Raw genomic sequence first — 16117 nt, forward strand, 5'->3', positions numbered from 1 at the left:
TTGCTCTTTGTACTTTTTGTGGTCATCCATTTTTCTAAACATGCCCAACTCAGGTGGACTAAATTGCAGTGAAATGTCAGTGATGATGGACTGGCTGGCTTCCAGGCTCTTCTTGTTGGTGATCTTGTTTGAATCATCACATCCTGATTATGGTTTATTGATGATGCCTGTGAAACTGTTTAAGGGGCCAGATGTAACATCTCTGAGCAGTGGAAACCTCACAGCTGGTTTGTATGTTGAGCACCACTTCTGCTTCCTACACTACACGATGCTGTATCAGTGACACGGCACCTGATAATCTCCTGAAGGACATGCAGTTCTTGACGGATTTACTTTTCAGCTTCTGTTCACATTGCTGCCTAAGTAGAAATTCTCAGTAAATCTGTGTACTCACTAGCATTTTTTTTTTGTTTCTGTAATACAATGGTTTTGAAAATGTTCCCGGCTATATACAAGTGTTTAAAGAATATTTCCATTGTTGAAGTTTGGCATATGAGTATCTTAAAAATTAGAATCCTTGAATATTTGGGCTCTGGTGAGGATGGACATGAATGGATTAAGCTTGGAGATAGACTCCGTCTGTTTTATTTGAATCCCAAGATTCCAGAAGGATTATAATAAATATTGCAATTTGATCAAGACACACAGAATGAGTTATAAAGACTGACATTTTATTTCACTTATAAGATTGAGGCAATGCTAATATTACCTCAAACATCAAGAATGTTTATATGATCCTGTTATTAAACTTATTACTGAGTGCCACTTAAGGCTTAGGTAAATACTAGATATAATTGTTAAACAAAAGTCAGCTCTAAAATAGATGAAATAACTCCTAAATGAGTTTAGTTCTGGAGATGAGTGTTTCTATTGTGAATTATTAAATGTATAGATATTTGCTTATTATTCAACTTCTGCTTAACATGGCATGGTTATCTCATTTCCTACTAGTAGGAACACAATGATAGTCAGTGATTGCTAACATCATACATATCTTAAAACTAGACCTCTGATCTAGATGATTCATTCAGTAAATTAGTTTCTGACCACCAGATGGGGCTATGAAACTTCTTGCATTATTAACAAAGCTCTTGCAGACATTTACTTTCCTTCAAGGGGAAATTTTTTCTTTGAAAATTTCTGTGAGACTTTTCCCTCCCATTTTAACCCCACCTCCTATTCATGAGTGAAAAATGCTCCATATTCTCTGTAATAATGACAAAGCAACATTACAGTAATGACGGAAGTGTAATCATTATATTGTTACAGGAAGGAAATGGATATATTGCCAAGGTCAGCTTATAGTTAATTCAGGCTCTCCACTAATAGTAATAGGTTCATCATAATGACATACTAACAATTCTTCCTTTCTTTCTTTATCTATTTATTGGTCTAAGACACAACTCATTAACTTCATCTATTTGGATTGTAGACCACAGAATGCTTCTAGGACTTAGGAGGCTATGAAAATGTGATTACATTTGGAGCGAGTGCATAAACCAATACCAGTATAAAAAACATACGTAATAGTTTTTGTTTTCATTTATCAGTTCCCCATCACGATTAACTTTGTGATAACTGCACAGGAGGAATGAGGATCAACCCTGAAAAATGATTAGCATTGCATATGAAAAACTAAGTATGATCGCTCTATTATGTTACTTAATGTTTACCTTTACTTTTAAGAACAAAGGTGCATTTCACTTTAATTTAGAAGCAATCATTTCACTACTTTGGCTTTCATCTAAATTTAATCAGCAAAGGGAGAAAAATTCAATGTTCCTAAATATTTTATTGTACTCCCTGACAAACAATATAATAATATGCATAAATAGCCATTCAATAAGAACTTATTAGATTAATGACAATTCAAGATATCATGACTACACTTTTTATTATGGAAGCAGTGCAAATTCATTTGTGTCTCTTATTATTGTCCATATTTTAATTTATTGAGTCATATAACTTCAGGTAACAATTATGTTTTAAGTACTTAGATGTGGTATTCCTTATTTAAGATAAATTTTGGGATGCCAAAGTAATAATTTAAAATCCTAGAGACCACTGTGTTCCCCATTGATTCAGGAATTTAAATAAGAAATTCATAGAATTAAATTCTTTTAAGTAAATGTCTTTCGTTTGAATTTAAGATCAGATAGAAATTGGTAAATTGGCAGAAACAGCTAATTGTCAGTCAAATATTTTTGATGGAGAATATTTGTGAAGATAGACATAATCAGAAGGTTGTTTAAGAAGTTAGATGTTCTTGGTGAAGCGGGGGCATAAAATGGAAAGATGCTTCACAGAGCTCTCTGCTTCCAAAATGAAGCAGTCCTGGAAAACCATAGATAAAGAATCACCCATTAATCTCTGCTGGCATTCAAGCCAACCTGATACAAATATAGGAACTAAAATGAGTCGATTTTACTTCTAAGAGTAAATACAACCTCAATTTCCTTTCAGCCTATAAAAGGCTTCCAAGAAATGTGATGATACCTTGGCCAACAGAGAGGAAACACATTAAAATATGTTTCATTTGCAAAATGAGACTAGTATACCCCCCTGATTTTGACAGCAAGGCAAATTCATAATAGAAAATTGAGAAAATGAAAAAAATGCAAAGAAGAAAGTAAGAATTATGCATAATTCCATTACTCAAAGAAAACAACTTTTAGAGCTGTATATCTGTGTTTGTTTATTTGTGGGACCATACTGACTATATTTATCTAATATGCTTTTGCATCCCCCCCATAATATATAGAGAGGTCTTAAAAAGCCACTAATTTATCTTCTCATAGCTTCTAATAATCTTTTAATAGCTGCAAATAATTCTAATTATGTACATAGAACAATAATCTGACCAGGTATACATTTTATATTTCTTAATCTTGACCATTGTAATCAATGTTACAATGATTTTGTGTGTGTGTGTTTGAGACAATATATGGCAAAAGTCTATCTCAGAAAATCATTTTCTACATTAGTTGCCATATAACGCTTACATGGTAAAAATTTGTATACATTATATACTCAAATCTATATTTCATGACCGTTTTTAATATGTAAAAGACAGAACTCATACAGCACTCCAGTTGTTCTATTGGCGAAGCGTGAGGGAAAGGGTAGGGGGTGAGTGAAAGCTTTGCTCAGGTGTATTTTTCAAATAAGGGGCAGGAATATGTAAAGATTATGTCTATCTATACTTTCTAAGGTACTTGAACTCCTGATGTCTGAGAAGAACCCAAGCACAGAATAATGTGCCCCAATGTGATCACATTTGTAATACACATCAAGGCAGGGTATATTGTAGCAGTGAGTAAAAGAATTAACTTACAGGCACAGATGCCACTCCCAGCAGGCCTGCTGACAGTAAGCATCTTACTAATTTTCTCTGTTTGGCCATAATTTCACCATAGGTCCTATTTGTAGCAAAGCTCCTATGACTTAGCTACTTTTTCTAGAAACACAATGAAATAATGACCCAAACTTGTATTTTGCTCGCAAACATAATATTGCTAAGCAACTATCATTAGCTGATTTCCTTTATGTAAAACTATTTTGTCATTTTCTAAAGGAGAATTTGCAGCTATAGCTTTTTTTTTTTTTTGGCTTTTTGTTTAAAAATAATTTCAAATTTACAGGAAAGTTGTAAGTATAGTACAGAAGATGACCTAGATTCCATAATTGATAACACTGAACCCCATTCATTCATTCATTTTGTTATATCCTCTACCCACATCTCTTTCTACTTTCCCGCCTATTTATAGCTGTGTATCTGGCAGGAATATCACCTAAGCAATGCTGTGTTCTTTTTATTATACTACATCTGGTAGGTGGCTCCAATAACGATATTCCCATTGTCATTACTGGTGATTTTAACTCCGGTCACTTGATTAAAGTGATGTCTCCCTGGTAAAGTTACTATTTTTCTTTTGTAATGAATAATTACTTTGCATTTTGTGGTAAAGCATTTTGAGAGCATTGCGAATTTAGTTCTCCTTATCAAACTTTCACCCACTAGTTTTAGCATCTGTTGAAAATTCTTGCCTGACACACTTATTACTATGATATTTGCCAGATGGTGGTTTTTAACCTCCATTATTCTTTGTATAAAATGACAACTAATGGTGCCATTCTTTATTTTGATGCTCAGATTGCTGCAAATCTGGCCAGTGGAACAACAGTAGCTGGTTTCTGGGTCATTTTTCCATTTCCCTACCGTTCTTTGAGGTCTCCTTTATTTTCCAACACATCAATATGTTCTAGATTTTCTTGTATTTTGCCTGCCTCAGTCCCTGAATAAGCCATTTCTCTGATGAGCCCTGTTTCCTGTTAGTGGATAATGGCATTTAGAAACTAAGGAGTAATAAGCTGAGTGTGCTTATTGACACTTGAGTTGACTATTTGTAGTCCTACTCAACTGGTCAATTAATTAAACTAGGAAAAAAAATAACATACATGTGGTATATGTATATACATGCACATATGTACATCCTTGCACTTCTGTTTCTCTTTCTTACATCTTAAACTCACATCAGTATCTTAAGTTCCCTATAATACCTGTAATTCTGGTTCATATTCACAGAATTCATTCTAGCTTTTCTTCTTACCATATCTTCGGTTCCCTTTTCTGACAGTGAGAATCCTGACTTCCATTTGCTTGCTCTTAATACCTCTGAAATTAAAACACCTAAATGCACAGAGCACTTGTCCGGAATCTTGCCTGGTTGTCATTTTGCAATGGTGTCTACTCCCTCAGCTGCCTCCAGCAAGTATTGGAGAAAGCGAATGACAAAGAAAAGCGTCAACGTGAAAGGTTGCTAATGGCTTTTTGACTAACTTAACGCAAAGAAGAAAGCAAGAGAGGAAAGAAGGAAGAAAGGAAGGGTATCTATGTGTTTTAATGGATAAACACTTTTGATTAAAACAACAACAGCTTTACTTTCAGTTTTTCTTTGAATGGTTTTAGTTGGATCAGACTAGATATATAATATTAAAAAAAAAAAACATCTTCCCAAAGAGCAAGATTCAGGTCTTTGATTAATAATGAAGGCCAATATCATGTGAAATGATCTGAGAATTCATGCAGTTTATCTCCAAATCATTATTTTCCCCTTTACAATTTGATCAGAGCTGCATAAATCTCTAGAGATAGATATCTGGTATACCTAGGACTATCCTTAATTCATTTTAATGTCATAAATTTTGTTTAAATGATATTCAAGCATTAATGTTAACTATCCAGAATACTGACTTTTGATTTTTTGAGTTGTATTCACTCAGGAATATGAGGCTCTCTTTCAGCACATCAAAGATATCCAGAGCATTTTTATTTGATTCCCAGTTGATAGAACATAATGAAATTAAAATTGTCTTCTCTATTGTGTAATAAATGATATTAAATAGAATTTAAAGCTAATAGCTGAAGTATCTAACTTTTGACCATGTAGCAGAGTTCCTTACCAAATTCTTCTGAAAGCTAAGGAAGCTGAAAGCAAAGAAAGACAAGGTGAAGCAAAAACCGTAGGGTAACCTGAATACTATTTTGTAAGAATATTGCACACAGGACTGAGGTGTGTTCAGGAAAGATAAATATTTTGCAATCAAATTAAGTTATTGACATTATGTTAGAAGGCTGAAACGAATGAGATGTATGTTTGCATACATTACTTTTTCTAGCTTATTCATTTGCAAAGCTTCAGTCACAAATTGCCTTATATCTTCTTCCATTGTTATCAATGTTTTAAGCAAAGAAAATGGAATGTCATGCAGTGGTAGTGTCAACCACACTTTTAAAATTGAGAAAATGTATTTATTCAACAAATATTTTTGGAGTGCCTACTATGTGTTAGGCATTATTCTAGTTCCTTACAGTATCATGATAAATAAGATATACAATACAGTGACAAATAAATGAGAGATATTCCAGGCCCTCACAGATCTTACATTGGGAGGGAAGCAGACAATAAACAGAATAAAATGCATATGCACACATACACATAAAATACTTCAGATATGAAGGAGAAAAAGGAGGTAGAGTGTCAAGCTAGTCTATTAGAAATACCAACCACTGCAGAATAATCACAAAACGTTTACATAATAGAACTGAAAAAAATAGAGACATCATTTAGTCCAACTCTCCTTTTGCAAATGTAGAATCTGAATTCCAAGTTTGTGACTTGCCTAAGGTTCTGTGACTTTTTGCTGTCTTTGGTAAGATTTGAGTTTCCTTGTCGCCTACAACATTAGTCATATACTGTGCATGAGAACCTGTTGCTTTACTACAAATGTAGATACAGCCATAGAACTTCATCCAACTTCGTGGTATCAAGGCTCTTCCCATACTTCTTAAAAATTAATTTTCTAATTATTTTTCATCCTTATCAAATCAATACTTGTGCATAGTTTTAGGAGATAAATTATGCTGTGTAATAATATAGGGTTATGGATTTTAATATTTATAATAACAATATAATGAAAACCAGCAACTCTATCCCCAGCTCTCTAGTGCCAGATTCCTATTCCTAGAGGCAATCACTTTCCTTTTTTTTATTATTTATTACAGTTTATTATATTGTTAGTATGAGTGATTGTGCAAATTCAAATATGGCCCCCAAGATTCCTGATCCTTGATGTACACACCCTGTATGATTCCTAGGATTATAAACATGATGATATGTTAAGTGGCAAAATGGATTTGTCACATGTAATTAAGGTCCCAAATCAGTTGATTTTTTTTTTTTTTGCTGATAATAGGATTATAGTTTTTTAAATTTATTTTATTTATTTTATTTTATTTTTTTTAATTTACATCCAAATTAGTTAGCATATAGTGCAACAATGATTTCAGGAGTAGATTCCTTAGTGCCCCTTACCCATTTCGCCCATCACCCCTCCCACAACCCCTCCAGTAACCCTTAGTTTGTTCTCCATATTTATGAGTCTCTTCTGTTTTGTCCTCCTCCCTGTTTTTATATTATTTTTGTTTCCCTTCTCTTATGTTCATCTGTTTTGCCTCTTAAAGTCCTCATATGAGTTGAGTCATATGATTTTTGTCTTTCTCTGACTAATTGCACTTAGCATAATACCCTCCAGTTCCATCCACATAGTTGCAAACAGCAAGATTTCATTCTTTTTGATTGCCAAGTAATATTCCATTTTGTGTGTGTGTGTGTGTGTGTGTGTGTGTGTGTGTGTGTGTGTGCGTACATATATATATGTATGTATATATGTATATATGTATATACGTATACATATGTATGTATACATATGTATCCGTATGTATTTATGTATACATATGTATACATATGTATACGTATGTATGTATACATATATACATATGTATACGTATATATGTATGTATATGTATATATGTATATGTGTGTGTATATATATATAGATAGATAGATATAGATATAGATATAGATATAGATATAGATACACACACATACCACCTCTTCTTTATCCATTCATCCATCAATGGACATTTGGGCTCTTTCCATACTTTGGCTATTATTGATAGTGCTGCTATAAACATGGGGGTGCATGTGTCCTTTTGAAACAGCACACCTGTATCCCTTGGATAAATGCCTAGTAGTGCAATTGTTGGGTTGTAGGGTAGTTCTATTTTTAGTTTTTTGAGGAACCTCCATACTGTTTTCCAGAGTGGCTGCACCATCTTGCATTCCCACCAATGCAATAGAGATTCTCTTTCTCCGCATCCTTGCCAACATCTGTTGTTGCCTGAGTTGTTAATGTTAGCCATTCTGACAGGTGTAAGGTGGTATCTCATTGTGGTTCTGATTTGTATTTCCCTGATGATGAGTGATGTGGAGCATTTTTTCATGTGTGCATTGGCCATCTAGATGTCTTCTTTGGAAAAGTGTCTATTCCTGTCTTTTGCCCATTTCTTCACTGGATTATTTGTTTTTTGGGTGTTGAGTTTGATAAGTTCTTTATAGAATTTGGATACTAACCCTTTATCTGATATATAGTTTGCAAATATCTCCTCCCATTCTGTCAGTTGCCTTTTAGTTTTGCTGATTGTTTCCTTCGCTGTGCAGAAGCTTTTTACTTTGATGAGGTGCTTTTGTTTCCCTTGCCTCTGGAGACGTGTCGAGTAAGACGTTTTGCAGCCAAGATCAAAGAGGTTTTTGCCTGCTTTCTCTTTTGATGGCTTCCTATCTTACATTGAGGTCTTTCATCCATTTTGAGTTTATTTTTGTGTATGATACAAGAAAGTGGTCCAGGTTCATTCTTCTGCATGTTGCTGTCCAGTTTTCCCAGCAGCACTTGCTGAAGAGACTGTCTTTATTCTATTAGATATTCTTTCCTGCTTTGTCAAAGATTAGTTAGCCATACTTTTGTGGGTCTAATTCTGGAGTCTCTATTCTATTCCATTGGTCTATGTGTCTGCTTTTGTGCCAATACCATGCTGTCTTGATGATTACAGCTTTGTAGTAGAGGCTAAAGTCTGGGATTGTGATGCCTCCTGCTTTGGTTTTCTTTTTCAAGATTGCTTTGGCTATTCAGGGTCTTTTGTGGTTCCGTACAAATTTTAGGATTATATGTTCTAGCTCTGTGAAGAATGCTGGTGTTATTTTGATAGGGATTGGATTGAATATGTAGATTGCTTTGGGTAGTGTCAACATTTTAACAATATTTGTTCTTCCTATCCAGGAGCATGGAATCTTTTTCCATTTTTTTGTGTCTTCTTCAATTTCTTTCATAAGCTTTCTATAGTTTTCAGCATATAGATTTTCACCTCTTTGGTTAGATTTATTCCTAGGTATTTTATGGGTTTTGGTGCAACTGTAAATGGGATCGATTCCTTGATTTCTCTTTCTGTCACTTCATTGTTGGTGTATAGGAAGGCAACCGATTTCTGTGCATTGATTTTATATCCTGCAACTTTGCTGAATTCATGGATCAATTCTAGCAGTTTTTGGTGGAATCTTTTGGGTTTCCCATATAGAGTATCATGTCATCTGCAAAGAGTGAAAGTTTGACCTCCTGGCTGATTTGGATGCCTTTTATTTCTTTGTGTTGTCTGATTGCAGAGGCTAAGACTTCCAATACTGTCTTGAATAACAGCGGCAAGAGTGGACATCCCTGTCTTGTTCCTGACCTTAGGGGAAAGCTCTCATTTTTTCCCCACTGAGGATGATATTAATGTTGGGTCATTCATATATGGCTTTTACGATCTCGAGGTATGTTCCTTCTATCCCTACTTTCTTGAGGGTTTTTATCAAGAAAGGATGCTGTATTTTGTCAAATATTTTCTCTGCATCTATTGAGAGGATCATATGGTTCTTGTCCTTTCTTTTATTGATGTGATGAATCACATTAATTATTTTGTGTATATTGAACCAGCCCTGCCTCACAGGTGTAAATCCCACTTGGTCTTGGTGAATATTTTTTTAATGTATTGTTGGAGCTGGTTGGCTAATATCTTGTTGAGGATTTTTGCATCCATGTTCATCAGGAAAATTGGTCTATAGTTCTCCTTTTAAGTGGGGTCTCTGTCTGGTTTTAGAATCAAGGTAATGCTGGCTTCATAGAAAGAGTTTGGAAGTTTTCCTCCTGTTTCTATTTTTTTGGAACAGCTTCAAGAGAATAGGTGTTAACTCTTCCTTAAATGTTTGGTAGAATTCTGCTGGAATGCCATCTGGCCCTGGACTCTTTTTTTTTTTTTTTTTGGCAGATTTTTTATTACTAATTCGATTTCCTTACTGGTTATGGGTCTGTTCAAATTTTCTGTTTCTTCCTGTTTTAGTTTTGGTAGTGTATATGTTTCTAGGAATTTGTCCATTTCTTCCAGATGAGGCAATCACTTTCCAATTTTTCTGATGTATTTTTTGGAATGTACCTCCATATATTTAAAGAATATGTTCATACTTCTATTTTTTTGGTTTTCTAGTTTTTGCACCTAATAGTTTCATTGAACAGGCACAGTTCCTGGCATATTACAAAATTAGGAATTAAAATGTCTCCTATAGTTTCCTTAAATGCATTTGATGAAACTAGTATTTTCCTTGATCTTTGTCTTAGTCTGTTGGGCTGCTATAACAAAATACCAGAGATTGGGTAGTTTATGAGTAATAAGCATTTATTTCTCACAGTTCTGAAGGCTGGGAAGTGGAGACTAGCAGATTCAGTGTCTGATGAGAAACAGCTTCCTGATTTGTAGGTGGCCCTTTTTTCTGTGTTATCTTCACATGGCAGAAGGTGTGAGCAAACTCCCTGGGGTCTCTTATAAGGGCACTAATGCCATTCATGAGAACTCTACCTTTATGAGCCAATCACCTCCCAAAGCCTCCTCCTCCTCCTGCTATCACACTGGGCATTAGGATTTAATATATGAATCTGGGGGGGGGGGCACAAACATTTTGTCTTTAGCATCCTAACTATAACTCCTAAAATTCATGTTCTTCTCACATGCAAAACACATTCATTTTATCCCAATAACCCCAAAGTCTTAGCTAGTTACAGTATCAATTTAAAGTCTAAAGTCCAATGTCTCATCTAAATATCCTCTAAATCACATATCAGTGAGCCTCAAAGTATGATTCATTCCCCTCCAGCTGTGAACCTGTGAAATCAAATATATTATGTCCTTCCAAAATACAATGATGGGATAGGCATAGGACAGAAATTCCCAATCCAAAGGGACAAACAGGAAAAAAGAAAGGAGTGATAGGTTCTGAGCAAATCCAAACCCCAACAGCATAAATTTCTTTAGACCTTAAATTTCTAGATTAATTTTTGGCTTGATGCTCTGCCACCTTGTCCACTGGGGCAAAGTTTCCACCTTCTGGGCACACTGAAGTGGGAGTCCTGCCTTCTGACTAGAGTAGAGGTCCCACCTTGTGGCCCCACTGGACAGAAGTCCAGCCCCCACCACATTGCTGGGTGGTTGTTAGGTCCCTCGAGGCTCTGGGAATCCCTGCCCTTATGGCTTGACTGGATCAGCCAGCAGTCCCTCTCTATCCAGGCCCTACCCATGCCAGCTGGGGTTCCTGGCTTACAACTTTCCCAGAGCAGAGTCCCTTGCCTGTAGGTCTGCTGGGCATATTTTGAGATCCAAGTGAAAGCAACCACACACTCCTCAGCTTGGGTACTCTGCACACTGGCAGAAAGGGCATTTCATGGATGCTGCCAAAATTTACCATCTGTGTTCTTTTTTTTATTAATTTTTTTAAAGTTTATTCATTTCTGAGAGGCAGACAGAGTATGAATGGGGAAAGGGCAGAGAGTGAGGGAGAAAGAATCTGAGGCAGGCTCCAGATTCTTAGCTGTCAGCACAGAGACTGATGTGGGGCTCTAACCCACAAACTGTGAGATAATGACCTGAGCTGATATTGGACAATTAACTGACTGAGCCACCTAGGTGCCACTACCACATGTATTCTTTAGAAGGGTAGCCACCGTGGCCCTTGCTACACCTAGTCTTGCTGAAGCCACACCAAGGAGTAAAGCCCTTGATGGGTGACAATGCTCCACAGGTGCTAGCAGCCTCTCCTTTGAAACCACTTTGCTGAACTCTGAGACTCCTTCAAGGTCATTCTTCCATAGTCTTGGAAATAGCTTCTGGCTTCTCTGTAGAGATGGCTGATCCATACTGATCTTATCAAACAGTCTCTTGGCCACACCCTTAGTGTTAAGTTTTGATCATACTTTGTCATTTTTTTTTAATAACATGGATATACTGAGGGTTTTCCAAATCTATAAGTTATGTTTCTTTTTTGATTAACCCTATGACTTTAAGTCATTTCTCTCTTCTCACAATTTACTGTAAGCAGTCAAGAGAAGCCAGGCTACTCCTTCAACACTTTTAATAGAGATAGGTTTAGCTAAATATCCACCTTCATTGCTTGCAAGTTCTATCTTCCATAAAACACTAGAACAAGAACACAATTCAGTCAAGTTCCTTGCCACTTTAAAACAAGAATGGCCTTTCCTCCAGTGTCCAATAACATGCTCCTCATTTCCATCTGAGATAGCATCAGAATGGACTTTGGTGCATATTCTGACCAAGATTCTGTTCAGGACTATGTGGGTATTTGTTCTCTAAGAATAATATTGAAGTTTTCTCTGTAGCTGCTATCTTTGAGCCCTTACTTTAGTAAAAGGCAAAAGACTTATACGATCTGAAGAGAAACCAGAGTATATTTTGAGCCCTTACTTTAAGGGTCCATTCATGGCAATCTAGGCTTTTCCAGCATGCACGTTAAAACTCTTCTGGTCCTTGGCAGATTCAGTGTGTTGTGACAGCCTCTTACTGGTTCACAGATAACCATCTTTTCACTGTGTTTTCACATGGTGGAAGGTATGAGGGATCTCTCTGGAATATCTTTTATAAGAGCAGTAATATTTGGAATCCCTCCAGGGATGTGGTATAGCTTTTAATTTACTATTTTCCTAGGTAAGGGCAGTTCCAATAGTTTCCACTTGACCTTTTACATCATAACAACCCTTACTCCACAGGTCAAGGAACCAGTGTGGGGATTCTGCCAGCTGCTAAGTATGTCTATTCCAATTATGCATTGTAGAACTGGGGAAATAACCACAGGACAGATTCTGGGATTCGCTGTGAGATGTACCTGAGTGAAAACTCCACAGATTATCAGATCTCCATAAACCCCTACTCTAACTGAAGGCCACAGCAATATTTTGGGTCCCTTGGAATCAGCGTTGTTTCAGAGCCAGTATGTGGTAATCCCAGAAAGATCAGATTATTTCATTCTCCTTGATATATAATTCTTTTGGTTAAAGGCCTTGGATCCCTTTGGGAAATGGCTGGGAGAAAGAGTAACAATATACACTTTTGGTAGTTTACTGAAGTCCTTCCTCAAGGGGACCAGGCCTCCCCTTCATTCAAAGGTTTTCTAGGTCTATAAACTGCCTCAAATTCGAAAACTGACTGAGAAACCATGACTTTGTTTCTGTGATTCAAGTTAGATTTTGTTTTACTTGACCTAGAACTTTTCTACTTATACAGATCAAGTAAGAATTTGGTAGGCTTCTTATCCATTTCATTCCTAAGAATATCAGGATTAACTAGCCAGTGCTATATAGGTCTACAAGTCAGATTGTTCTGATTGCTGCTTTGACTCTGCTGTCCATCACGGTAACCCAACCACCTTGCCCCAGCAGTTGAGTCCCTTCACTTGGCTCCTGTTACCCCAGGACCCAATTACTCCCAATGAATCTAGGTTTTCCTTTTCTGGAACACCTAACTTATTATTTGGATTTAACAGGTTCTCTAATTTTTAAATATTTTCTCTCCAACTTCCCACTTTTTTTTTTCTTGTTTGTTTGTTTCTAGTATCTGGAAAATTTCCTCAACTTTTAAATTTTTATTTATTTTATAAGACCAATATTTTTTAGAAACTAGTTTTTGTTTTTTGAACACTCTCATTTAAAACAAATTAACAACCAATGTTTTTATCTTTTGTATATGTATCTTCTTTCTTTTGAAGATTTTGGTTACTTTTCTATCGTTCCCTATATTGTATCTGTTTTCTAAACTCTAAAATTGACTTCCTTTATTTAATTTTATTTTGGTCTCTTTCCAGAATAACAAACCTTTTTTTTCAAATCTGTGTGATCTTCTTTTTTGTTTGTTTATACTTATCCTTGAGGCATTAAAACGCTGTTTTGGACTTTATTATAGTGTTAGCAGTAGGGAATATGTCAGTTTGATGAGAGTATTCTTAAATGTGAGTATCTGTGGATCTTTTCTTTGAGGCAAGTCAGAGAGGATTCTTCCAATTTCCTGCCTGTACACTTGTAAATGTGACCAGCCAGCATTCTTGTAGTCAATCTGTTAAGGTAGACTATAGTTTTCAATGCTCAGTAGGTCAATTTCCACTTAATCCTAGGCTTTTGAGTACCACAACCCATTTAAACCCACCTCCTTCTGCTGTGACTTTTGTTTCAGAGTCCAGTCTGTCTACTTCAAGTGCTCTAGAGAGTAAAGCTCTGGTCTTCTGTTATGGTGGTGAAAGGTGAGAATTGCCTGATTGCGTTGGATGGACATTTTGGGAATCTCACTACTACCTATAAAGACTCAAACAATCCTCTAGTTCTTAACACTTACACACCTGCCTTCAGTGATATTTAGGGGTCAGCTTTCCTTTGTCAGTTAGGTCTATTACCACTCTTATACCTACTTTTGAGCTTTCAAATTTTGTGTGTATCTCTTTTTCCACTGTCATTATCTCAGGGTCTCATCTTTGTTTTTGTAGATAGATTTATGTTTCTTTTATTCCCTTACTGAATGTAGAAAAGGGAGAAAGATGAAATTTTTAAAAAGTGCTTAATCATCATTATTGATAACAAATATTCATGAGATGCCCAACCAAGAGAGAACAAAAGTAAAGAGAGATTTAAAGATAGCTGTGGTGATAGAGGGAATGGCTACAACCCATTGTGGTTATTTCTCCATTAATAACTTAAAAAAAATTTTTTTAAACATTTATTCGTCTTTGAGAGAGAGAGAGAAACAGAGCGTGAACAGGGGAGAGGCAGAGAGAGAAGGAGACACAGAATCCGAAGCAGGCTCCAGGCTCAGCTGCCAGCACAGGGTCCGACGCAGGGCTCGAACTCACGGACTGTGAGATCATGACCTGAGCCGAAGTCAGATGCGTAACCGACTGAGCCACCCAGGCGCCCCTCTCCATTAATAATTTTAAAAATTATTTAGACCAACTGAGAATAGTTAGTTTAGTATCCAACAAAGCTCCATTATTACTAAATCTTCTGTAGCTTTGTATAAATCTGATCTTCTAAATAGCCTGAACCCTTTCTGACATTATATAATACAGTGTTCAAGGCAAAGAGTAAAAAGAATACACTTGGTGGGGCGCCTGGGTGGCTTGGTCGGTTAATCGTCCGACTTCGGCTCAGGTCATGATCTCACGGTCCATGAGTTCGAGCCCTGTGTCGGGCTCTGTGCTGACAGCTCAGAGCCTGGAGCCTGTTTCAGATTCTGTGTCTCCCTCTATCTCTGCTCCTCCCCTATTCATGCTCTGTCTCTCTCTGTCTCAAAAATAAATAAACGTTAAAAAATTTTTAAAAAATAAAAAAATTAAAAAAAAAAGAATACACTTGGCTAAAATGAAAAAGACTATAATAAGAAATAAAATATTTTTAGAGAGAAACAACTACCGTTTAGGATGATCAAGGAGTTCATTTATAAGAGTTGTTTGTCAGAGACAAATAGGAAACCACTATGAAGTACTCAGCTTCTACAAGATATATATCCCAATTGCTTATGAGACTATTTGACATTGTTGAGTTCTTTGCTCTTTGCAATTGAAGGGCTCTATTAAATAACAAAAGGCTCTTCTTGTATGGACTATTGCCTCTAATTTGTGTTATAAATTTCTGCAAATGACAGTTCAAAGTCAAGACAGCTAACACCATAAATGCTATTACTACCAATACGTGAATAATTTTAAATGTTGTAGCTGATTTGTGTGATTTAATTTAAAAACACTATAGCTGCTGGTGTTTAGTAGAAATTTAAAATATTCTCATTACTGATTATAAGTTATACTTTGGGTGTTCTTAAAAAGTTTAATAGCCATGTAAGTAATTATTTTATTATTTTTACAAAAAGCAAAAAGCTGGTGGCAAAAACCATACTGAAATTTCCTGTAATCATAATAATCCTGTCTAGACACTCTAGTATACATACTGTCCAACATTCTCCAGACCAATGTGAATCTGAAATAAATTGATATTTTTAAAGTGATAAAAATACTGAAACTAATTTATGCAGAGCCAACAGATAATTAAGAGTTGATAAAAATGTTTGAATAGACTATACATTGAATTTTCTTCTCTCATTTCTTCTTCTTCTTCTTCTTCTTCTTCTTCTTCTTCTTCTTCTTCTTTTTCTTCTTTTTAACGTCAGTGGCATCACACTTCTAAGGGGCATTATCCTACTCACTTTACAATACATTCTCATCATTATCATTGCAAGGGCTATCTCTTAGTTTTATTATATTATTATTTTTATTTTCCCCTTGATCATCTATTTCTACTTCTTATCTCCTTTCCCCTATAAGTTATCACAGTTACGATTTATTACCTCAGTGTTTGTAGGCTG

The sequence above is a fragment of the Panthera onca genome, chromosome B1 (assembly GCF_046562875.1).
Source record: "Panthera onca isolate mPanOnc1 chromosome B1, mPanOnc1 haplotype 2, whole genome shotgun sequence".
NCBI classification, from domain to species: Eukaryota; Metazoa; Chordata; class Mammalia; order Carnivora; family Felidae; genus Panthera; species Panthera onca.